At 37.8% G+C, this 26,614-nt stretch overlaps 1 protein-coding gene and 1 long non-coding RNA gene across 2 annotated transcripts in view; both read right to left on the bottom strand.

The window, feature by feature from the left end:
* Window positions 1-26,614, bottom strand: part of NALF1 (NALCN channel auxiliary factor 1) — a 474,418-nt gene that overhangs the window by 397,560 nt on the left and 50,244 nt on the right. The window lies entirely within an intron of this gene.
* LOC133225433 (uncharacterized) lies at window positions 21,570-24,879 on the bottom strand. The gene is made up of 2 exons (XR_009729158.1): window positions 24,716-24,879; window positions 21,570-22,594 (listed from the first exon to the last, which is right to left on the bottom strand). It is a non-coding gene; the product is annotated as an uncharacterized LOC133225433 (long non-coding RNA).

Raw genomic sequence — 26,614 nt, 5'->3', positions numbered from 1 at the left:
ATGTTTCATATTTTTCTGTTAGTATTTTCCCTTTCCCATTTGTATTAACATTGTGCAATCTCATCATTGTTTTTGACATTTATTCTTCTATTTCTTCCCTATAATCTTCTTGATTTCTCTGTCAATTATCATTTTATACACATTACGAATCACTTCAGGGACTGCCCATTCCAAAATATTAATCATTTACTTTTGTAATAAACAAGTACTTACTGAAAGAGCTTCATACAATGTTGGGGTTTTTTTTTAAGAACTGTATTCCACCAGAAATACACTCTTACCATCCTACAGAAATTTATAGAACTGCAACAGACCTGAATTGCAGGGGATTTTAAGGCTAATGTGTAGGTAATACAGAACCAGCGTTCTCTGGAACAATGCAGGAGCTGCTGCAATACCAGCTATCACACTGGAAATTCAACACACAGCCATCACGTATCACATCATCTTTGAGCCTCTTCATTGTACAGGAAAACAAGGAAAGTCTTGTCCTGTCTCTTTTTGCTTGTCTACTTTCACTGAGCTGGAATGATGGAATTCATAGTTTGCTTATGTCATTAGTTCAGGAAATCACAATAGAATTACCTCAAGTGTCTAAGTGTCCAACCACCTGACTCACATCTATAAAGCCATTTAATTCCTTAACTGGGTAAAAGTTAGGCAACTGCACTTTGTAGTTTGAGTCCACATTCTTTAGGTAGTAACAAAGCCAAATCCATCCTGAGACTAAAACACTTTGTTTGGAGGAAGGAAGTTGATTCTTTTACTGTTTGCTATTGATATTTTGGCTGGAGAACCTCCCCTATGACAACAGGCTTAGAGAGTTGGGCTTGTTCAGCCTGGAGAAGGCGTCTCCAGGGATACGTTACAGCATCCTTCCAGTACCTAAAAGGGGCCTACAAGAAATCTGGAGAGGGACTTTTGACAAGGGCATGTAGGGATAGGACAAAGGGGAATGGCTTTAAACTGAAAGAACGGAGATTTAGATTAGCTGTAAGGAGGAAGTTCTTCACTATGAGGGTGGTGAGACATTGGAACAGGTTGCCCAGAGAAGCTGTGGTTGCCCCATCCCTGTCAGTGTTCAAGGCCAGGTTGGATGGGGCTTTGAGCAACCTGGTCCAGTGGAAGATGTCCTTGTCCACGGCATGTGGGATGGAACTAGATGATCTTTAAGGTCCCTTCAAATCCAAACCATTCTATGATGCTATAATTCTATGATTTCCAACAAACTATTGTCTTGCATTTGTTCAGATTGCTAGTTCTGCTTATATAAACAGCCTGCCTGCCAAATGCATATCCATGGTAACTGATTCTATACAGAATCAGACTGCAGTGGTGTTAACTTGGTGTCATTAGTGTCAATGGCAGATCTCCTACTGATTTCAGTACTGCCAGTAACACTGCTGTTCTTATAAATTGCACACAGAACCCTCACTACCATCAGCGTTGTTATCAGATACTGAGCATATCTAAAATATAAGCTTAATAAGGTTTCAGTATCAGAGAATTGCATACTATCATTTCTGTCTTATTGTCTCTAGGACTCTGTAGCCGACATACATATACCATGTATGTGGTATACATGGAAGCATTCTATTCAACCGGACCCTGGTATCACCTATGATCCTTCTGTACTTGCAGACAGTGCTGAATCAATCTTTGCTATTCCTCTTGCCTTTGAGACTGTTCATCCACACCTCCCAACTCTCAAATTAGTGTCTCAACTTCCAACGCCTCAAGTGTCTTCATCTGACACATTTATTGATTGCATTATTTATGACGTTACTGATAGGCAGCTATAGCATTAACTCATTATTCTTCCCAACTGATTTTCCCCCAGTCCAGTCAATGAAGAGAAGCCTTGCCTTAATTTTAGTAATATATGAAGTCTGGACAGGTTAATCAAGATGACCAATCAATTGCCCAACTCAATACTAATCACAAGGCCCTCTCTGGAGGCATTACAGCAGGAAACCTATTGCTCTGTTACACCCTTAGATGCTATTTGTTCAATGATGTCAGCTACTGTGCACTACTTATTACTCTACATCCTGTGAAGACTTTCAAAATTTTTTTTACAGTGACTTAGTGCAAATTTCTTCTGAATTTCCCACAATGTCACATCTTTGTTCACTAATTTTCCAGTAAATCTCCCCGCTTTCCTGCTTTTCTTTGATAGATAAATTAATGTGTTTATGAAATTTATGTTCAATGATCTCATTGGTAAGTCTAAGTACAACTCAAACTTTTTTACTATAATTAGTGGCTGATTTAAGGCTGCTCAGCACCAGTACTGTCAATTATTTAAATGTAAATACATTGGCTTTGGGGGGAGCGGGGAAGAAACCACACAAAAGAATGGTTTCAAGAAATAATATGAGAATCTTTCAGCATTTTCAAGGAACTTCTGCATAACATAAAACACTGTGCAATTTTTAACCTTCACATTTGCCAAAATTGTCCAGGAGCAAGTAAGAATACCATAAATAAATTAATCCAAATTACAGAAACAACTACGCCCTCATTGTTACAAAACTACCAGCATTATAAAACAAGCATATGAACAGCACGTGAGTTTATTTGATTCATAGTATCATGAATTCTTGGCGTCTGTGGATCTGAGAAGCTTTCAACATATTCTGAAAGGTCTTGGGCGTAAGGATTTTGTGCATCTGATTATATATCAAAAAGTGTATCTGTTACCCACTGTACTAGTTGCATGAACAGTTATGAATATGTTGTTTATGAAAAGTAAAGAATGTACCCTTATAAAAATGTGAATTTTCCTCAAAAACTTTTTATATGGGTAAAAGCCTAAAATCAAGTTTGGCTTAACTCCCAAGGAATTACAGAATAGAAAATTTTATTTTACACCACCACATACTACAGATCCAAGCACACGTACACTTTTTTGGATAGACTTGATTTATACTTTGCCAGACCCAGTCCTGTGGATCCCATCTGTTTCTGGAATTAAATTACATAATCTTAAAGTCCTTCTATGAAAGATTATCACATTACCTGACAGAAATGAATGATAAATAGGATTCATAGGCCACCTTAGTTTAGCCTGCTAAAGAACAGTGCAGATACCAGCAACTGAACTGCCATTTTCACAGAGGATAAGCAAAGACAGGTCAGGGAGCATTCTGCTGTTAGTAAAGAGACCATATGTATGTTTAGAATGATTATTTTCTGTGCCTAGTTACAGAGGACATAGGAAAGTGTTTCCTCTGCAGCTCTTTCTTTTCTAATGCAAGTATTTACCTTGTCTGGAACCAGAAATACTTTATGTCATAAAGCTTTTAATTCAGCGTGTGTATGTATGTATGCACACAAACCTTTCTGTTTCAGAGGACTACTGAAACTGAAGGTATAAACATCTGCAGGAATCATCCTTATATACCAGAAGGACTGCACGGAAAAATCCAGTGTATAGATCTGCTTCAAAACTGGTAAAGAATTTGGCCTTCATTTTCAGAATTCCTGTGTAGCCCCAGAAAAAACAGTAATTATAAATGTGAAGCTCTTTGGGCAGCACCTCTTATGTTTCCACAAGGGAGGGAGGCAGAGGCTGTGTTCAGAGGTGGATTTCAATGTTGAGTGAATCAAATTAAAATACTTATTTTGGCAAAGCTCAATTAAAGATGTATCATCTAAGCAAGCCCCCACATTTTGTGCACTAGTATACAGGGTGCGATTCTGTAGAAACATAGTAAGATTTTACTGAAGGAAAAACTTGGTAAAAGGCTGAAAAGGATATTGTAAGGAAATCCTCGGCCTATGCTGTTGTTGTGTGTTTTTTTTCTCAAGATCTCATATCAATGTTCCAGTAACAAGTAAGAAAGCAAAATTAATATTCTGTAATTAAGGGAGGGAGGAAAATACATAAACAGAATGAAAATCAAATTCTCCGAAGTATAAAGCATGTGGAATTTTCTAGCAAATGAACAATTAAGTTTAAAGCAATGTTACTGATAAATGTACATCAGGTATACTTAGGAAATAGCCATGTTTAGCTAACGGGAAATATTGTAAACAATTTTTAACAGATCCATTCTAAATGCAGAGGAAAACACTGTCATCCTAAAGGCAGTGAGGTGAGCTTTAAGTGTGATAATTTCAAATTATAGTGCATTGACTAAGCTAACATCCACACCAGAACAGTTTGACAGAAACAATAAAAAGTGAAAGAAGTGGAATACTAAGTTGTTTCTATCAACACTAATTATATTACTACAATACGGTTAAATTAGTTGACTGTATAGTCAATATTCTGAGTAGTCTAGGGTTTATGTCTTAATTATTGTGTCTTCTTTAATAGAACAAATTAAAATTTCAGTGCTGTGCTATAGGCTTAACCTTTTTCCCTCTGCTCCTTCAAAGATTTTTCTAGTTAAATAGGGTTTTTTTCCTGGTAGCAAGATATCTGAGGCACATTTAGTTAATCTGAATCAATTTCTACTGGAACTACATTTCAAGTCACTCATGCTTAAAGAAATATATTATAAATTCAGATATTCAGGTATAAAAAAGAAACTTAGATATAAGAAAGAGCAAACTCTGCATTTTTTTTATTGTATCATATGTTTGTATCACTGCAGAAAATTTTGTACTTTTATAAATTTTCAAAATAGAAGTAGCATCTATATAGCATTATTCTTTTTAAAGTCAGAAAGCCAAACCAATCTCTGTAAAAAAAGTAATTATATGAATTATAGATACAATTTTCAAAAATGGATGGTTTCATGACCTGAGTTCTGTTTCCCCTAGAGCAATTATGAACAGGTTGCAAATTCATTGTACATTTACAAACAATTGAATGAAACCCAGTAGTACTGACTATTGTGACAGTAACTTCTAGAGATGTTATAAACATTGCAAGGAAAAGACATTCAAGAAGAATGGCCCAAAATCCTATCTGTCAATTTTAAGAAGATAAATGCAAATAAAAATATATTTAATAAAATATCAAATCTTTTTGAAGATACTGTGCATTATAGTGATAGTAAATTGGCTGAAATTAATTTGCATTATTCCACTGACATTAATGAAAACTGGTCTTTCTTTTTTTTTTTTTTTTAGGACAGAAAACATACATAATTAATTATTTAGTGCTCTATCCACTTGCGCCTGTAGAAGATCAGCCTCAGACCTAGGTAAGGTTTTTCATCAAAGATCGAACAGTGTAAAGACAATTTTTCTAAGAGGTTTTTTAAAGCAAATATTTTTATATTTGTTATCTTTGCTACGAAAGGCAAAACCGAATAGTTATGAGCAACTATTAAAGTCTAAAATCTGTACATCTTCTAAATAACTCAATTTCAGAAAACCAGAGTGCTACTTTCTGTAAAACACAGCAAGAAAATGACCTAAGAAGAAATATCTTAAAAAAGTAAAATCTAAATATAATCTAAATATCCAAGTCTCCCTTTTCTTCATACATCTCACAAAACTGTTCAGAAATATCACTACTCAACTATCCAAGGACACCTTCCTTATTTTAATGATCCATGAAATGTGATATCTACAGCAATTTAAAAAGTTACATAAAGCTGTTGAAAATGACAGCAGTAAACAAGCAGCAGCTGCCAAAAACATATGGATAAAGGAAGAGTTAGGGAGCAAAAAAAATTCAGGGTACAAAACTCCCCTTTCTGTTTTGAACATAATAGATGTAAGGTTCGCCTCGGCACCATAGTCAGTATACTAATTTTTGTGCAGGTCTGGGCTGGGACAAACAACAGTAATAAATGCAGATGGCTTTCAGGTTAAATACAGTAGACTGATAACTCTCATTTCCAACAACTAAATACCAGTCTGTGAACTTTCCATTGTCTCTTCTGACAGAATAGCAAAGATGTATTCTGAGAGCTGTATGCCTTGATGTGTGAGGAAAAAAGTAAGTTGATGATGTGACTGTGTTACTATGTGATATGCCATTTTGTTTTTGAAAACCCTTCAAATCTGCTTGAGTTTCTTGATATTTTGCAGCCAGGAGATGGAACTGAGAGGAGAAAATGCTCATAATCCTGACATATAGGACATTTCCTCCACTATTTTCTTGGGTCTTGTAAGAAGTTTTTGACAAAATGGAAAGCAGCAGTTATAAAGCAATGTGAATCTTCATGAGTGAAAAAAAAAAACACCAAACCTGACTTTGAAAAATAATTTTAATTTTTACAGTCTTGACAATATCCCATTAGCTTAGAAGACAAAAATACAAGGGAGTCATACAACACTTTTATTGACAGGGTATGAAACATAGCAGGGAAATATTAAATTCTCAAACTGCATTCAATTTCAAATCAAGATTTGGTAGAAAATGCTTTTTTAAATAGTGGCTCTCTTTTGCTGTCAAAACACTCCTTACATGCTGTCTGGAAAAATTATCATTCATATTCATTTGTCAGTGCTTGTCCCACACTTCACAATCAGGCATCGAGAATGTTATAATTCAAGTTACAGTTGTTTTTTGATGATTATATTTATTGCTCCTAAATACCAATATGTAGACAAAACTTTCCTGATTCTTGATGCTGCTTGCATGTTTTTCAGGTTAACCCTTTATAATTTCCGTGTAAAGTTATATTTGGTAGGGGAATGGGTTCTATTGCTACGAAGGAGACAGTGTATGTCTTTTCATCTGTCAATTTAATGATATACATTATTTTTATGACATGCTACCACGTCAAAGAAAGCTAGTCTACAAAAGCCTGACCATTACATTTCAGGAACTTGCTTTGCATAATACATCTCCATTAGTGTTTCCATACAAGTTGTCAGTATGTCAGTTAAAGGTCTTCATGCATTTCCATCACTTCATATAACAAAATGTCAAAGTGCCTATTCCACTGAAGACAAAAATGTACACTATGTAATGTAAAATCAAGGCGTGTACAACCAGAGGATAACAATATTCTATAAATGGGTAGTTGGTATCAGACTGAAATCCAGAAATTACAGTCTCTTAGGTATAATGGTTTCATTAAAATGTTCAAACAGTGTCTCCAAAGCTAATTTTCTTTCCAAAGTACCCATGCATAGAAAGTATAGCAATAAGACATCCCCCTGCTATGCCTTTCTGAATAGCAGATTAACTGCAGAACTAGAATGATGTCAATTTGTTTCAAAATATTGCAGCGAAGCTTTTGAATGGATGAGCAATTACTAACACAGGGTGCAATTATAACGGAGTCACAGGGAATGCTTTAATATGGTTCTTCTCCATGTACAAGGAACAACAAGAAAATGTAATGAAAGAGGAATAATGAGACAGCTGGGTTTGACAGCACCTTGGCAGCTGTCACTAAGAAAGTAAGTGCATTAGTTCAGTGGAGTCCATTCTTCAAGAGATCTTCTAAAGAAGGATGAGGAAAATTAGCATCTTGTCAGAGGGTAGCTGGAAGCATAACCAACAGTGGCTACAGAATATTTATTTGAATCAAAACAAAATTTAATTTTTATACTAATTAGCACTTAAAAGACAGTCATTTGGGCAGTTTTAAATATAAAATATTTGCATTTCTTCTCTTCTTATCCCAGATCCCCAGCTCATTTTTTGTTAGCTCTTTGGAGATGACACAAAAATCTACTTGTGATCTCTCTTCCCCACAAGCTCACTCAACAATTCACTCTTTTGTTTTTGAATGAAATTTTTACAAAGTGCTTTTTGCCATTTGTCACATTAAGGTGGCTTAATAACATTTCAGCACTTGAAGTGGTCCTGCCTGGAGCCAGCTGGTCTGCCTAGACAGGTTTGGGAGGAAGAAAATTAAGTTTCAGAAGCAATGGGCTAAATTCTCCTTTCAAGTATCCATTGTAACCTCATTACATGCAAAATCAATGATTCAATGTGCTCCTATGTTTTGCTAGTAGAATCAATATAATTGTCTTTTATGATATTCAAATGCTACAAATATGGCAAATGTTTTTATTAAAGATAAACAGCTGCAACAAATCCCCCAAACAAAAAAAAAACCAACTTTATCTAGGCTACTGCTAAAGTTTGTATTTTGACAAATTTAAGTTACCAAAAACTGTAAGAAACAAAACTACAAGTTCAAACTGCACTGTGCCCAGTTCTGGGCTTCTCAATACAAGAAAGACATGGCCATAATGGAGTCAAACAAAGGGCCACTAAAATGTTTAAAGGACTGGAGCATGTATCCTATGAGGAATGGCGGAGAGAGCTGAAATTGTTTAGCCAGAAGAGAAGTCTTGGGGGGATCATGTTAATGTCCATAAATACCTGAAAGGAGGGTGCAAAAAGCACAGGCCCAGGCTCTGCATGCTGGAACAGAGGCAACAGGCAAATGCTGAAATGCAGGAGGTTCTGTCTGAACATCAGTAAACACTTTTTCACTGTGAGGGAGAGCAAGCACTGGCACAGGTTGCCCAGAGAGGTTGTGGAGTTACCATACTTGGAGATACTCAAAAGCTGTCTGGACATGGTCATGGTGAAGTGGCTGTAGGTGGCCCGGCTTGAGCAAGGAGGCTGGACCAGATGTCCTCCAGAAGTCCCTTCCAACTTAACCCACCATGTGATTTTGTGATTCTCTGAAATATTCATACACTTTGTACAAAACTATTGAAAAAGGTATGAACAAACGATATCCAACAACACAAGCTGCTTCTTCAGCACACTACTTCTACACTTCCCAATAAATTCTCTTTGAATTGTCCAAATAACTCACCCAAAAGATGGAAGGTATCAGCATACCTAAGTTGACAGTATACTTTATATTTGAGGCATTTTATTATAGGTTTATATTTGAGGCATTTTATTAACACACACTAAACAATGTCACCCAAGGCTCTGTCCAACCTGGCCTTTAACACTGCCACAAATGGAGCATTCATAACTTCCCTGGGCCAACCATTCCAGCACCTCACCACCCTTACAGTAAAGAACTTCCTTATACCCAACCTAAACTTCCCTTTTAAGTTTTAAACCATTACCGCTTGTTCTGTCACTACAGGCCCTAATGAAGATTCCCTCCTCAGCATCCTTATAAGCTCCCTACAGATACTGGAAGGCTGCTATGAGGTCTCCATGCAGCCTTCTCTCCAAGCTGAACAGCCCCAACTTTCCCAGCCTATTTTCATATGGGAGGTGCTCCAGTGCCCTGATCATTCTCGTGGCCCTCCTCTGGACTTGTTCCAACAGATCCATGTCCTTTTTATGTTGAGGACACCAGAGCTGCACACAATACTCCAAGTGAGGTCTCACAAGAGCAGAGTAGAGAGGCAGGATCACCTCCTTCAACCTGCTGGTCACACTCCTTTTGATGCAGCCCAGGATACGGTTGGCTTTCTGGGCTGTGAGCGCACACTACCAGCTCATGTTCATTTTCTCATCGACCAGCACCCTCAAGTCCTTCTCCGCAGGGCTGCTCTGAATCTCTTCTCTGCCCAGCCTGTAGCTGTGCCTGGGATTGTTCCGACCCAGGTGTAGGACCTTGCACTTGGCATGGTTAAACTTCATGAGGTTGGCATCAGCCCACCTCACAAGTGTGTCATGGTCCCTCTGGATGGCATTTCTTCCCTCCAGTGTATCAACGGAACCACACAGCTTGGTGTCATCGGCAAACTTGCTGAGGGCTCACTCAATCCCACTGTCCATGTTACCAACTAAGAAGTTGAACAAGACTGGTCCCAACACAGATCCCTGAGGGACACCACTCGTTACTGGTTCACAGCTGGACATTGAGCCACTGACCACAGCTCTTTGTATGCGGCCATCCAGTATCACAGTCAAGATTTGTTTGAGTAAAAGTTACTGCATCAGCTGTCAAATTCTATCAGTATATATACACAACACAGAAGCTGCCCTTTTAACTACCATTTGGAAGTATGCCTTTTAATTTTCTCACATATATGAGTTTCTTGCCTCCTTATTACTAGTTTGTATTGTTACTGGTACTATATGCATGAGCACAGAATCTATAAAAAATCAAATTATCTATCAATTTATAAAAAATCCACTAAATCTATAGTTATTAATGCAAGGTAACAGAGTATCTAGGAGCACAAGAGAGACAGTGCATGACTTTATTGTGCTATGCGCTCTATAACTGTTGGACTACAATATGGTGACTCCCCTAAAAAGCTTTTAAAAGTCTTACCTTCTGCACTTTCATGTTGTAGTTCATACCTGGCTTTTACTCTGTAGAACAGGAAGAATATTTTTAAAACACACATAACCATAGCAGAAATTTAGAGTCATAAGCACATGAGTATTTTCTTCCATATCTCATCAGTAGCCACTTACACTTCCCCATTGTTATTATACTACATACATCCCAAACAGGAAATTAGGTCTTCTGGCTTTCTCTACCATTTTTCAAAAGAATCTGTGTATGAGAAGATAGCCTACTTCCTAGACTACATTAACACATGATAATTACATTTTCAAAGTGAAGAAAAAGCACATGTCCTTTGTAGTCTTTGATGGTAACTTTAAATTGCACTCACTGCTTTATAGGAAGTATCTCTTACTAACAAAAAAATGAAGTTATAAGACTGAATAATTGTTCACTGCTTTCCAACTTCAAAGTGCCTTGTAAATATGACCTAATTCATCACAATTTTCAGTCCTCAAGGGAATTGGGTACACAACAGTAGAGATAGGAAAAACAATACAGACAGGTCTAATGGTCAAAGTCCATAATTTTTGCTGAGGCATTAACCTCCTCGGGATTTTCCTTAAATAAAAACTGAATCTAAATAAGGAGGTAAAATTTTTCAAAATCAAAAACTGTAGCTAAAAGTGCAGCTCTCACTGACTTGATGTCTGGCATTTGGGAACAATGCTTTCAGAAATCTCCATAACTCTACAAAACACCTGAGGTTAACAACATTGTGCCAGACCCTCAGAATCTGCCTGTAGCAGATATAAATTCCTTCCTCCAAACCACAAAGCAAGTAAGCTCCTTACAGACCTCTACTACCAGCTTCAGCTTGCCATTATCTCCTTATAATAAGTTTTGGCTAGTCTGCTCACATTATATATGGGCCCCTTAACAACTCATTCAACTTTTACCCCAGAAGCTTCCTATTCTCCAAGCACAGAACACTTCTTCCTTGCAGTCACTACAGCATGTAAATATAGGACTAGAGTGGATATATGACTTTGAAGCCATGCACATTCATCTAACGGGGTATTATTCCTGAGGATTCAACCACGCAACAAAGGAAGTATCATTACCATGATTTGGCCATGTCTGTATATCTATATTTTTATGTGATCAGTCAAAACAGGAATGAAAATGAGAAATGCTTCAATAGATGAATTCTGGAGTCAGCAATGAATGATATTTGAAGTCAGCGATATTCCTTAGTGTGTTTTCCCAAACTTTAATCAATGCACAATAACTAATGCATGGGTTTAAGCCATTTTTCAATAGTTTAAAGGTACATTCCATTAATGTTTTTATATTATTTATATTTACACATCTACATTTAAATACATATCTATACACTATACAAACATTTATTTATATGTTATGAAAAATATAGGATTACCTATATAGGATTAGTGTATATAAATATATAAAGGGAGAGTGTCACAAGGATGAAGCCAGGCTCTTCTCAGTGGCAAACAATGATAGGACAAGGGGCAATGGGTACAAACTGGAACACAAGAGGTTCCACTTAAACTTGAGAAGAAACTTCTTCTCAGTGAGGGTGACAGAATACTGGAACAGGCTGCCCAAGGAGGTTGTGGAGTCTCCTTCTCTGGAGACATTCAAAACCCGCCTGGACATGTTCCTGTGTAAGTGTAACCTTATCTAGGTGTTCCTGCTCTGGCAGGGGGATTGGACTAGATGATCTTTTGAGGTCCCTTCCAATCTCTAACATACTGTGATACTGTGATACCATGAAACAAAAACAGCTGAGAAGGCAGGTTTGCTGACACTGAGGATCATTTATAATTATCATAAATGATTGCCTAGATAAAATGCCATTAGATGCTATGTAACTGTCTGGACTACTCTGGCTAGGCCTCCAGAACTTTCTTTTCAAACATTATGTTATAAAATGAAATAAACTGTATATTGTTTAGATTTAAAACAGCTGACCTGAAGACAATGTCTTGTTTAACTGATTTGGATATTTTTTCCCAGTATTCCTTTTATTTATGGCTACTACTGAAAAAAGGACGGAGGGAGGGGGATAAACAAAGAAAGAAAGTAAGAAAGAGAAAGTAAGCAAGAAACAAAATAACCCCATTCATCTTTTTCCTATGCTAAATGCTTGGCTTCCATTTAACAGAAGTAGATAATACGGGATCACCTAACTCACAGGAATTATCCATCAGTTTGCCAGGAACAGCTAAGCCAACAAGCAACTGGAAATATGGAGGAAATTTAATGGAAAAAATGCATCCGGCTTTGCACAGCAGTTATCTAAACTAAGCCACGTGGGATGTTTTCACTTCTTAGAACTGGATTAATGACTATGACCATAAACAAAGCCATTGTGTTTTATTCTAATCCAGCAGGAAAGCATGTATTAGTACTGTAAACCACTTTTTTTTTCATGAATGTTTGGCCACTAGACTTCTGGCATTTCATGCACATCAGACCACGTATGCTGGGAAGTTTCATAAAAGCTTTTACCATTTTAATGTTGTACAATGCTTGAGCACTTCTGTGAACATGTTCATTGGCCTAGAAGATGAAACTGCATTTTCATTTACAAAAAATACGTATGGAGTGGAAAATAATCCAGTGCAGCAGTGCTGGAAGACGTCTGCTGCCAAAGTGTTTCTCCTTTCAGGGAACTAGATAAAACAGCAGTACTGAGCATATAATAATTTGACCTCTTCGTTAGTTTCGATAATGCTGTATTTTACTCTGCTTGTAGCTCATTTTATGTGTTTAATGAGCTCAGATGTAAGTAGATCAATAGAACATACTGTGCAAGTAAATGAGGAGTAGTTAAAAGGTCAAAGTTTGGATCTGATCAGGAAAATAAAGAATCTTAAAAATGAGTACATGCTACTATATATATCTACTTTATGTGTCTAACTATGCTGCTGGCTTTCCCAAAGCAGGGAAGCTCCACAAATCACCTGGATTATCGCATTAAATTGTGCAGGAAGAGAAGCAGGTCTATAAATGCCACAGTATAACGTCATTGCTATGCAGTTTCAATTTACCATCCAGAATTTACAAGACATAAATTATTGGTCTGCTAATTGAAATTAATATCAGACATACAACATTTGCTAACACGTATTCAACAGAAAACCTCAGCTGGCTGTACTTGGCAAACATTACATGGAAGTGTGACCACCAGCTGCAGCAAGATCAAGTCCTTCCTCTTCACTGTCCCATAGGCATCCCCCAGACATGATCTTCTTTCCCACAGGGCTGCCCCAGCTACTTGTAGGGAGAAGTGCTATGAGGGCTTGATGGTGCCTCACTCTGCCTGGATTTCTCACAGCCTGGCTCTGGCAGGGGTGGAAGAGAGCCACTGCCACCACAGTACACAGACGCAGAAGACAGAGACTCAGTGCTACGGATGTGTGAGTAAGGAGTCACTGCTGAGTTCCCACTGTGCACAAGACCAAGAATCACACTGTCCCAAAATACCCCTTCCACAAGCAGTAACTTTCTTGAACAAAATCACTTATTAATTAGCAGCCACCTGTTTATTAGTAATAGAATTATGAAATGAAACAGGAAAACTCAAAAGTTTATTCCATACAGCTGTAATCTAAGAAAGCAACCACACAAAAAAACATCTCACATAATTAAGTCCTGCCACTAGTTGTTGGTGGTTTGAGTTTGGCTGCAGGGAACGTGTGCTTGTTTTTTATTTAATATACAGATTTATCTCAGTTGTAATGTTGTCATGATATTTTGTTACAGAGGAAATCAATTGAAACAGTTTATTTATTTGGTTTTCTTGTTCCTTCGGAAATGGAAACCTAAGCACGTCGGTGCCGTGCATGTAAACCATAAAATAAAATTTAAAAAACACATAAACATTACGTGTAAACCATAAAATTACACTGGCTGAGGACAATAGCTTTAACTAACTGAAACAGAAAGCAGGCTGCTTTCATTATCCACCCTAAGCAAACTAGAATATTAAGAAGCAAGAATAAAAAGTGAAAAGTAAATTAGAAGTAAATTAGGAACTGATTTTATAAATTCCTGTGAGCATTTTGCTAGTCTTCATATATAAACAACAATCAATTGCAAAACATTTTCACAAATAGTGTGCAGGATGGGAGCAACAGATTTCAAACAATGTTAATAAAAAAGAGTAATCTAAGGTACCATTAGCCACAAAAAGAAAGATCTTTAAAGTGTATCTAGTTATTGCAGTCTTGATTTGGCCTATTAAAATATTACTACTGTTTATCTCATTGCGGTTTTTCCTTTTTTCGTGGTTTTTCCTTTTTTCATTGTTTTTCCTGGTAACATGACTTTTTTTACATTGAATGCAAATTTTAGGGAAAATATAAATAATCTAAGATTCTAACATGCATTATGCCAAGAGCATACTAAATTTAATTTATTTGCTCTTTTAAATCAGAGAAGGTCACCAGAAAGTTTAGGAAGGAAGATACTAACAGAAAAATCTATCCAAAATTATCTAATCAATTACTTTTTATCAATCACATATCTGGGAGTAAATCTGTACTATTTGGCTCAGGATGACATTTGCTTAAGCCTTATCCACATGCTCAGTGTTGAGCACATGCTTGTAACTTGGTGAACAAATGTTTAGAGACAGAAAAATGAATCAGGATTCCTATTCCTAAGTAATTCCTCCAGAAGATGAGCTGGTTGCCAAAAGCTATGTCTAAGTATGGAATCTGATACTAAAGTGAAACCAGTTTTGTAATACCCCACCAGATCAAAACCATCACAAGTTCGGGATGCACACCATCAATCACACGAAGGTCAGCTGCTGGTTCAAATGTGTTCAAAAAGGTTTTTCTGACAAAGCAGCTTTACACTTGTAAGCTTAAGGATTGGTCAAATATTGTCTGTCCACTGCTGCCCCTATAACGTCAGCATAAGTGTGTGAGGGCAACATAAGCTATGTATATATGCACTGGTTAGTTTGCCAGAAATGCGATTGTGTGTCCATTCCTCAGCCAGATGAAATTAGCACTCCTTGGTCACCCAGGAGCACATGGATCAGGTATTAACAATTGTGAAACAAAAACCTAATAACATTTACTGTAAAATAGGCATATCAATAGTTTTTGCCACAGCCAGAGTATGGAGAGGATTAATTCAAATCCCCATAAATCCCAGAAGCCCTTTCTGTTGTGGGAAATTCAGCAAAATAGTCGTATTTCACAGCTTATTTTTTTCTACTTTGAAACTGTCTTGACTACATATATCAATATTATTGTTCACTCTACAAGAGCAAAAGATAACAGCAGAAAGTAAACACAAAATCCTGAATAATGCACCTCATTCTGATATCTTTATTATCCAAACTATAATTCAAAACACTACCCAAATAACTTATTAAGAGGGATTTTTTTGTCAAATTCTCATGGGAAAGCTCACTTTAGTAACAAAAAATGTTATACTAGATATTCCTTGAAACATCTGAAACTTTACTTACATGAGTCCATGAACTGATTGGAAAACTGTAAATAAATTATTACAGTAAGTGAAAATGGTGCACACTTATACAATCGATGCTGGAAATTACTTTCCATATGGGGAGATAAATAAATTGACAGCAACAATAATCCTATTTTGGCTAGTCGTCTTTGCAGCAGGATGAGCTACTCAATCCAAGTTCAGAAGCTGAAGGCTACTGAGCTGGTGCAACTGCCATTTTTCATTTCTCTTTCATCCCGCTACATGAAACTACCTGGTTTCTAGCATATAACCTAGACTCATCCCAGCAAGGCTGAATTTCTGTAAGAATTCTTTTCTTATTTCCAACCCTTTCTGCATCCTAATAAGAACTACAACATCAAAGCTCCACCCATGATTTGAAGCGTAGAGATATTTGAAGCCCAGCCTCCATTTTTTTCAAAGGTAGCAAAGAGAAACTCAGCTCCAGCCCGTTTCTGGATTTGCAAGTAGAACTTAAACAAGTGATGGATATATACACCTTGCTTTCACTGATATTTTTCAGAGTTAATGACTGTATCAAGTAGAATGAACTCACTGAAATATATTTCAAATAAACAGAATAGAAGCAGGACCCTTTCTGCAACCCTTGGAACAGAAGCATGTGTCATGGAACTGACAAATGCAAGTTCCAGCCTAGGCAAACTGTAGTTTACCCCTAGGCAGAACTCAGGGGAATAAATACGACTGCAAATTTTTCTTTCTCATCTTGCTATAATTCATCTTTAACCCTTCCAATCCTACCTACAATTTTCCTCAACAGATTTTGTTTCAGCTTACATCAGATACTGGCATAGTGGTGAGCAAAATTTCTAAGTTAGCAAACTTCTGGTGTTACCTTCAGTTTGAAAACAACTCTCTCTGGTAGATCACTGGGTCACACACTCAAAATGTAGTTCAGTGTCTTCTCCCACACAGATTCAAGCAATCTGATTTTATCTTTTTTTTTTCTGAGAGAAATTACACAGAAATGCAAACCTCAAAGTTGCTTTCCATACTCCACAAACTCACAGTGCCAGAGTGATCACTTCTGTCCTTGAACTTTTGCTTCCTATTTTCAATGTATTATCTCAGTGACTACCAAATATTTTGTTAAAAAACTGTTGTATACAAGTATAGAAATAGAACTTTCTGGTGGTCCCTAGGCTGGAAAGTGAAAAAAAAAAAAAAAATGAATTCTTTGGATGGCGTAGAGGAAGCTTTTAAGAGGTAGATGCAGGAGGCTGAAAGATGTTGCAAGCATGCAGAATGGGGGCTGGCTGGACAGATAAAACGGAGATACAAGTGGACCTGCTTGCTGTTTTGGGCAGTCAGACAAATTGGAAAGCACAGATTATGTTTTGGTCAATGAAGAATTCCTCGACTTGAGGAAAGTGAGAAACAACAAATTAGTGGCATAATCAGCTATTTCTCTGTACTAAATGGAAGAGAATCTGGTGCTTAGCCTTGATCTTGAAGCCAAGTGGCTTACTTGAAGGTCTGCCTAGACCCTTCTCAAGGGGAACTGTGTTAAAAGAAGCCAGACGTAGCTGTCCTAAACAGATCCAGGAACTGAACTAACCTAAAATGTTCAATTCTTGACCATCAGAGCTTCAGTTCCCTTCCCCTTTTTAATTTATGCATATATTCAGCAGCATAAACTTTGCCACAAAGTACAAAGCAAGCAAGACTGCAATAAGAAGGGATTAAGTTATGCTGAAGCAGTTATGTTAAACACTTAAGTGTGTAGGAAAGGTGTACTCCTTGGAGTAAAATATGCAATTGTCTCTTCATTGGTTGAGTTGAAAAATATGAACAGGTCTTTATTAGGCCATTTGGAAGTCCCACCCCAGCTTGACTTCAAATAGACTAATCTCAAAGGATACTTTCATCCCTGGAAGTGTTCAAGACTGGAAGCTAGAACTGGAAGCTCGAACTGGAAGCTCCTGGAAGGAGCTTTGAGCAACCTGGAAGATGTCCCTGCCCGTACCAGGGGCACCGGAGTTAGATTATCTTTAGCATGTCTTAAAACCCAAACCAATCTATGCTTCTATGCTACCATGTATGACTGCATGTCTCCATTCCTTCATAATTTATCAAGGGATAAGCTGTTTCTGTAGACTTTTTGGCTCTTGAAAGCTAAGGCTGAAGTAAAATGAAAATTTTCAAGTATCACCATACTTGGGGAGCTTGCTGACTCCCTGGGGGACCAGCAAGTACTAGACTTTGATATCACAAAATTTGCTTTCAGTCAAAATCCAGGGTGAAAACCAGTGAAGTTCATATCAGTCCTCCCAGGATCCTGAAATGACAAAGAGGAGCCAACATGCCCAGAAGCACCCTTTCCTAATTGCCTACAGGTCCCAGGGTAATATACTAAAACCTTTTGCTGTTCTCAGGAGGATACTGCACTATCATTTACTGCTTTCATTCACAGAAATCAAGAAAGCTTTTTTAAAAGTTTTTATACATATATATATATATAAGATGCAGCGGGGAAAAATACATCTAACATATGTGTTTTTAAATATTTTTCAAATACTGTTCCCTTCTGTCTCATTTACTGTAACATCAGTAGGGCATTTGATACTGTCTCCCACAGCATCCTCATAAATAAGCTAAAGAAGTGTGGGCTTGATGATCAGGTAGTGAGGTGGATCAAGAGATGGTTGAAGGGAAGAAGGCAGAGTTGTAGTCAATGGGGCAGAATCTGGCTGGAGGTCTGTGACTAGTGGAGTCCCTCAGGGGTCGGTGCTTCGACCAGTGCTGTTTAATATTTTCATCAACAACCTGGATGAGGGAACCGAGTGTACCCTCAGCAAGTTTGCTGATGACACTAAACTGGGAGGAGTGGCTGACACACCAGAAGGCTGTGATGCCATTCAGCAAGACCTGGATAGGCTGGAGAGTTGGGTGGGGAGAAATTTGATGAAATTCAACAAGGGCAAGTGTAGAGTCTTGCATCTGGGGAAGAACAACCCCATGTACCAGTACAGGTTGGGGACTGACCTGCTGGAAAGTAGCGAAGGGGAAAGGGACCTGGGGGTCCGAGTGGATAGGAGGATGACCATGAACCAGCAATGTGCCTTTGTGGCCAAGAAGGCCAATGGCATCCTAGGGTGTATTAGAAAGGGTGTGGTTAGTAGGTCAAGAGAGGTTCTCCTCCTGCTCTATTCTGCCTTGGTGAGGCCGCATCTGGAATATTGTGTCCAGCTCTGGGCCCCTCAGTTCAAGAAGGACAGGCAATCGCTTGAAAGAGTCCAGCACAGAGCCACAAAGATGATTAAGGGAGTGGAGCATCCCCCTTATGAGGAGAGGCTGAGGGAGCTGGGTCTCTTTAGCTTGGAGGAGACTGAGGGGTGACGTCATCAATGTTTACAAATATGTAAAGGGTGAGTGTCAGGATGATGGAGCTAGGTTTTTTTCAGTGATGTCCAGTGATAGGACAAAGGGCAATGGGTGTAAACTGGAGCATAGGAGGTTCCATGTGAACATCAGGAACAACTTCTTTACTGTGAGAGTGACAGAGCACTGGAACAGGTTGCCCAGGGGGGTTGTGGAGTCTCCTACGTTGGAGATATTGAAGGCCTGCCTGGACAAGTTCCTGTGTGATGTACTCTAGGTTACCCTGCTCTTGCAGGAGGGTTGGACTAGATGATCTTTTGAGGTCCCTTCCAACCCTTGGGATTCTGTGATTCTGTGATCTTTTCTCCCTGTCCCATCTTTAGCTGAACAGCAGGTGGAACAAAAATGGAGGGAGATGTTGGTCTACTGATCAAGAAAATCACTCTCTGTTGGCACAGGTGTCTCACGTTTATTGCCTTTTTCTTTTTTTCTCCTGTGCAAGGCAGTAAAAACCAGTGCTACTCCAGCTGGGGATTTCAGATATAATTTTGTTTACTTATACTTACTGAGATGATTTATCTTTGTCCTTTCTATTTTGAACGGATTGTATCTCTCTATTTCCCACTTTCAGGCAAAGGTACTAAATCTTTTTTAAGCCTATTTAAGCTACAGCTTCAGCTGTAGGTAAAATAAATATGCAACAGGATCAATTAGAATAATTTTTCAAATAGTTCTAGGTGAAGCCACCAAATTCCTTATAAAACATTATCTCTAACAGAAAATACAGATTTCTATGCCATTATGGAAGTGATGAGCAAGGCTTTAGTTTGAGTTAAACTTCGCAACTTGAAAGGGGAATGGGAGCACTTCAGTCACAGCATCCTTCCAGAAATTAGAGAATTTGGTCTTTCAGTATGGAATAAATTTTCTGTCAAGTTAAAAGCAAATCTTCTATTTAAGTGACTGATTACACTGATTTTAGTGCCATTACAAATGTTAGCAGCATATATTGAAAATGTTCAATTCAGACAGCTTTTTTCTGAGAAATTCATCACAAAGTTGTTTCAGTATGAGTGCTGGGTGATTTTTTTTTGTAATAACTGCAAGGTTAATTATGTAAATATACTTGTGTAAAAATGGCAAGTGATAAGCGTTAAGCTCGAGGCCTTTATAATATACATATTGCTGCTTTTATGCTGTAAATATTAAAATATTTTGGCCTGGCATTAACATACCATATTCTCCATTCTGTATGAATTTTCAATCTACATTTCTTCTTAGAGTCACAGAATGAACTAGGTTGGAAAAGACCTTTAAGACCAACTTCTACGCCAGGACTGCCAAGTCCACCACTAAACCATGTCACTAAGGGCTGGTTTTTGAACACTTGCAGGGATGGTGATTCCACCACTTCCCTGGGAAGTCTGTTCCAGTACCTGTTCACCCTTTCAGTAAGGACATTTTTTTCAAATATCCAGTCTAAATCTCCACTTAAAAACAGCATATCAGCATAATAACATACAGAATTATAATATATTTATATAAATTGTACCGCCAGTTTAGTATTCAATACATCCCTTGTACTGTGGCCTGCTGTCCTAATTTAAGAAAGAACATAGAGTGACTAACTTCAAACTCCCTGTAAAGCTGTATTTTTCAATATGAAAGTGCGAAAGTTCTATGCTGGTTTTCCCATGGAGATCAGTTCGGCCTCATGATATACAAACTGTTCATAAATATTCACCTGAAGGAGGTGCAGAAGAAAGGAGAGAATAGGGAGATGCTGTTTGGTAATAGGGAGGAAAGCCCAGAACACTTCCAGAAGTTCAAGACATTAGGAAAAGACAGCCTCTGCTACCCAAGCAGCCTTTCTGCTATGGAGACAGAAGACAAAGCTCCTCCATAACCCATGCACCATTTCCCATGTTCCCTACTCCATGCTCAGAGTCTTGCCTAAAAATCTATATCCCAACAAGTTGAACTTCAAAGTTAAAAAGAAGGTTTATAATACAAGGCAACTTGTTTCTTTTATCTGGACTGTGATAAGCTTCAAGTGACCTGAGCTGGAAACAGAGAATGGAGTGCCTGTAGTGCAGCTCACTGCTCCACCTGAAACAGATTTCCAGTGCTCTTAATCTAAGTGGAGAAGCACTCTTTAAAGGGATCAGGTTCACACAGAGTAGATGGCTTTGCTTTTAAATATGAGAAATCCTGATCAAATACATGGACACGAAAGGAAATCCATGCAGGAAAAACTCTGGAGTGTGTAGTAGACTTAATTTCATGTCTTCTGATTTTCATTAGTTTTTTTACACCCTTTGTAGTTAAAGTATTATAGGAAAAAGATTTCTAAACGAAAAGATCATTATCTCACAATCAAATGGATGAGACAGTTTAAATTTATGAAACACTTAGCGCACATCATTTTTCGTCTTCAATACTACAAAGGCATAAAAGCTCAGCTTTGTTTTAAAACAGTGAATGCTCATTTCCAACTGTTGTAAACCAAATCAGTCATTCAACTTTGACATAGAAGTAATTTTTTAAAGTTGTCAAATAAATACCTTTTAAATAAAAAAATGGTTACATGTGTATTTGATATTATGTTAGAAGAATTTAAGGCTCTGTTGATTTATCTTTAATTGTAACTTAAATTCTAAAGATTAGCAATACTCAAAAGATAATTACTAGTTTGGTAAAAAAACATCATAAGTCTGCCTTAATCAAAACCTGAAATCTGGCAACAAAATGTCATTGTGAAGGGTTTGCTTTATATATTGCTGAGAAAAGCTTTGCAATGTTAATATTTCAAAATTAATACTTTTGTAGGGTTTCTCAATGATTAATAAGCTTGCCATTTTTAATTTAAAACATGAAGCACACATTTGTATTCCTAATAATAAGTATATGGAAGACTGTAAGCGGTTCAAGAAAATAAATTATATTATTCTTTAACATCACGTTCTCTGACATCATGAACATCACAGTCAAGAATGACAATGCAGAATCTGCCACATTATGTGGAAAAAAAAAAAACTAAGTGCTTCTGGTTTGACCATAACATACCCTGGCATATTCTCAGAGCACATCTGAATTTTTAGTTTTATCTTGCTGACTCATCCGTCTCCCTTTAGCAATTTTGGTGCCTGATAACTGCATCCCTCAGCAGGCACTAGTGTGACAACTGCTATTACCAGAAATTATTATTATTCCTCTGGCCAGAAGTTGTCTGCTTATCTACCTAAGTTTTAATTCTAAACTCATCTCCATACTATTTCTGTGCCCACTACAAGCCCATGGCAGGCAGAGAGAGTGTCACATAGCGTGGGAAGGCGGAAGCACTGAGTCGGTTTCCAGATGCTTCCCTCTCTGCTGCTCTGGCAGAAGGAGCGAGCAGGGCTTGCCTGCCAAACGTGGCAAAACCACTCCTAGCTCAAGGGAAATCTTGGCTTTGCTGAAACCCATGGAACAATGCCCATCTTCTTCAGCGGAGCTGGGTTTTTGACTCTGCAGTGGTGATGGGAAAGGACAAGACAGCTGATAAAGTGAGGAGGGCACTGGGCAAAGGAAACAGAGACACCACGCAGCTGGGTGAGGTGAAGCTGTGAAGGAAGTCAGATCTTGGGTCTTTGGTCTCACTTGATGTGCTACATAAAGATGGATGATACTCACAACATCACTGGAATTATTTATTAACCAGAGGAGGCAAAACAACACCCTCACCATCCCATTTTTCTTTATTATATTACACAGCTTATTAGTATGCCCAACCTGAGCCCTGTAACATTTCATCATTGTCCTCTTCGTCCGTCTTTACCCCACCATCTTTCTTACTACATGTCATCCTCATTCATCATGTCATATTTAAAACTTAGATGGTAAGATGTCTTGGAACAAAGCCGTATCTCACTGAAACTCCTGGACAGAGCCTGCAGCACACCCTTCTTTGCATGCAAAGTAACAAAATCAATACAGGTTTATTTTCATTGTTCTCTTCCTTATAGCAAGAAATGACAGAATTAGGTTCCCCAGAATCTAATACTATCAAAATGTCATTTGATTTTGTCATCCTTGAACCCTCTAAATTATGTAGTATTCCCTTTATCTTTAGACTGCAGACTGTTAAAGAGTAGCTGAGGCACACAATTTCAAAGATCTCTTCCCAAAAATACACTTTCCAAATTTTATCTCTTCAGAAAACAATACCATGATCAGCTATTACTTGGTGAGAGACTATGGTGCTGCTTGCCACCTGCCACCTAGCTCACATTCCCTGATAATGATCTGAGTTAACACCAGCCACCACCAGTTTGATTTTTGTTCTCTTTAATGTGATGTAGCTTAACACAGCAAAAGCTTAAAAACACCAAACTCTTCACTTTGTCAATTCTTCTTCCTTTTGATTATGGGATCTGGATTCAGAGCCTTGCAAAATGTATGGTGGAAAAGAGGTATAAGAGGCATGTGGCCAACAGACCTGTCCAAAAGCACAAGTAGCTCTACCTACACCAATTCTTCCCCTAACACCAAGTGGCACGGAGAATTGGATATCATTTTTTTCCTGTACTAACCTTTAACATACTTCAACACTGAATTTCAAGCTTGTTAGCTTACCAGCACTAACTCAGCTCATCTCCTGTGACTATTTTGCTACCAGGCTTGACATTTTGGGGCATATTGATGTCCTTTCCTTCATTTATTTTAAATGTAATTTGCCCTGCATCACTGCATCATGTTTGATACTTCAGTGCAGACTCCCTAGGGCAGATGTCAGCAGTCTGACTAGAACAGTTTGTTGAACTGCAGGTTTATTTCTCAAACTCAGGATTATGTTTCTTGCCAGTCACCTTATTGATATAATCTTCAATGCATTTGCCAGCAGAGCCTGGTTCCTGCTTATTTGAGCCTCTAAGGCAAGCTGCCTTCCTCAGGAAGCAGACCTCTCACCTCCTGGACCCATGCTACATCATGACATACAAAATCTACCCCTTTTCCATATAATAGGTGGTGACTTATTCCCAAGCAGAGTTTTACTTATTCTTACCACTGCACTGCCTTGGTAATTCAAAAATAAACAGAAGCTTCTAAGCTATGGAGGGAACTGGCAAACTTGGCATGCCTAGTAAGAACATCTTAACACGTATTCATTCAAACACATATTTGGCAACCCTCAAAAGATATCAGCACTTGAAAATAAATTCATAGAAAACTAGCAGCCTCTGATGTTTTCCATACCCTTAGATGACTATCCTAGCATTAAAGGGCATGGGAAAGTCTGACAACTATCAGCGTGGAGAGTAAAGGCTGCAGAAGGCATTTACAGGGAAAATGAAACATTAGAGTAACACAGGTGAAGATGCTGTAGGCCAAAGAGATTTTGGCTTGCAGATAATACAGTTTCCCTCTTAGTCCTTCAGTATTACTCCCTAAACTACTGCTGAATTACAAGGTTGGAAGGAGGTTTGCAGATAACCTTGGTCATGTGAGTTTGTCACTATGTCTAATAAATTCTCCTTGTCCTACTAATCTGTAATAATAACAAAAATAAATTTGATCCCAGTTCTCAGTAATTTCACAAGTGAACACAAACTTATCTGAATTAATTAAAAGAATCTGTAAAAATATACTGAGAATTCTGTAATCATTTATGCAAACTACTGCTGCTTGAAGTTGCTCATTTCAGGTGAAACTCTAGAACAGGAAGATAGTTTGAATGCAACTGTGAGAAACTTTATCTTCAAAATATCAAAATAATAAATTTAATATACCATATTTTTCTGTAGAGTTCAGCCAGGAGGCTGCGGCACATCTTCACTGTCATGTTCCCTCCTTTGTGCTCCTCTGCCAGGCTTTCCAGGTGGAAGCAGCAAGCACCTTTCTTATCATAGTATCAGCTGCAATGTTGTTTTTTCAAAAGGTAATTTCTTCAAAGTTCTGGTGGTTAATATGCATCAATGCTATAATTTACTCCAAGAAATTATTTGATTGTAAAATATAGAAGAAATTGGGGTTTTTTTCACTCACTTCAAGACTTTAATTAATACTTCCAGTATGAATGGTGTATCAAAATCAGAGATTTTCATGAATCCAAGTAACAGAAAAAATTAAACAAGTTAAGTAAAATACTTTTTAATCTATCCTTAGATATGCTAGACTTGACATTAATTTTTTTCTTTGAAACTTTTAGCATACAAAGGATCAATATTTGATTTTAAAATCTTTTGACCATTAAACACATGGTAAGTATGTTAACATTATACAAAAGGCATTGAAACTAGCATAGTCTCTGACATTTCCACTTTGCTACAAATGCTTTAAGAAGAAAACTAATCCACTATATAAATATATTTCCTTGAAAAATTTCAGTCCATCTACAGAATTAAATTATATCCCCTGAGAATATAACAGGTAAAAATGAGAGGGGGAAGGACAGAAGACAGCAAGAAAAAGCATTCAGAATCTGGCCCCTGTTGGGCAGAGGTAGCACATAACATGTTTAAAAAATTGTATTCTGCTTCCATTGTGTCAGGTTAGCACTAAATACCAAAGGCCAATTTTTTCACTTTTTAGGAATCCTTCCCATGTCATGCTGATGCATTTAGGTTTTACTTAACATGCGATTGTTAGACTAGATGGCTAATGGAATATATGTTTAATAATGTGAAAGCTCAAAATCCCTTAAGACTGTTGAATGAGATACCATTAACTCCCCTACCAGAAAGGATATTAGTGGCATGTCAGAGACAACATACTTTCCAAATGAGTTGACTAGGAAACAACCGTCTCACTCTAGGAGAACAAGAAGATTTCCAGAAAAGAGGCTGCCTCATTCAGTCATATACACTCCACATCTCACAGGAGTCCTGCCAGACTGCTACCTTGTGCAGAGCACTACAGTGTTAATTCTTTGTACAGGAACATTGTAATACATCACTCTCAGCTCCTGTGTCCTTATAAACCCAGCCAGCTTATCCAAGAAGAGACACTTGTAGCAGTTGCCAGTAGAATCAATAGACTGAAATTAATCATCCACTGGCTGGACTCAGTAGGAGCCAGCGTGTGCTAGAGTCAGAGGAAATGTAAGAAAGCCACACTTTTTATCTGCCTCAATATTATCTCTGACAGTCTCATAGTCAACATAATTTGAGAACTCTAATATTATTCAGCTATGTGCCAAGCCTCAACCATCACTTTTGAATATTTACATAAGACAAGGGCTCCCAGAGGACCTCCTCTTTTCATTTTTCCCAAGGATATAGGAAAAGGAATATAATCTGATATCCATCATCCTTTGGAGAGAGACTCTTATGGTTCCCAGTAGAGCATGAGGGATCTAGCAGTAGGAAAAAGGAAACCCAGGATTGGTTTCATCAGTCTTCTTGCCTGAGCTTGAGGAGTCAAGCTCAGTACCTAGTGACTCACTTTACCATCTGCTCACCATCACAGGAGTACTGTGAGGATAAATACATTATGAGTAGGAGGCACAAGTTACTACAGTGATGAAGGCAATATAGTATGTCAGCTACCAAAATGAAGGTGTAATTGTAGCTTATGCTATGCTCTTCTGCAGTAGTAGTAGAGAAAAGCCAGCATAGGCTTTAGTAGGTGGTAGCTGCCACAAAAAAACTATTTTCCAAAGAAGCTGAGAAGCGACATAAAACAAACTG

The sequence above is a fragment of the Neopsephotus bourkii genome, unplaced genomic scaffold (assembly GCF_033783945.1).
Source record: "Neopsephotus bourkii isolate Nb327-2 ecotype Australia unplaced genomic scaffold, CSIRO-AGI_Nbou_v1 NB_1760, whole genome shotgun sequence".
Taxonomy (NCBI): Eukaryota; Metazoa; Chordata; class Aves; order Psittaciformes; family Psittacidae; genus Neopsephotus; species Neopsephotus bourkii.
This window is presented reverse-complemented; position numbering and strand designations above follow the sequence as displayed.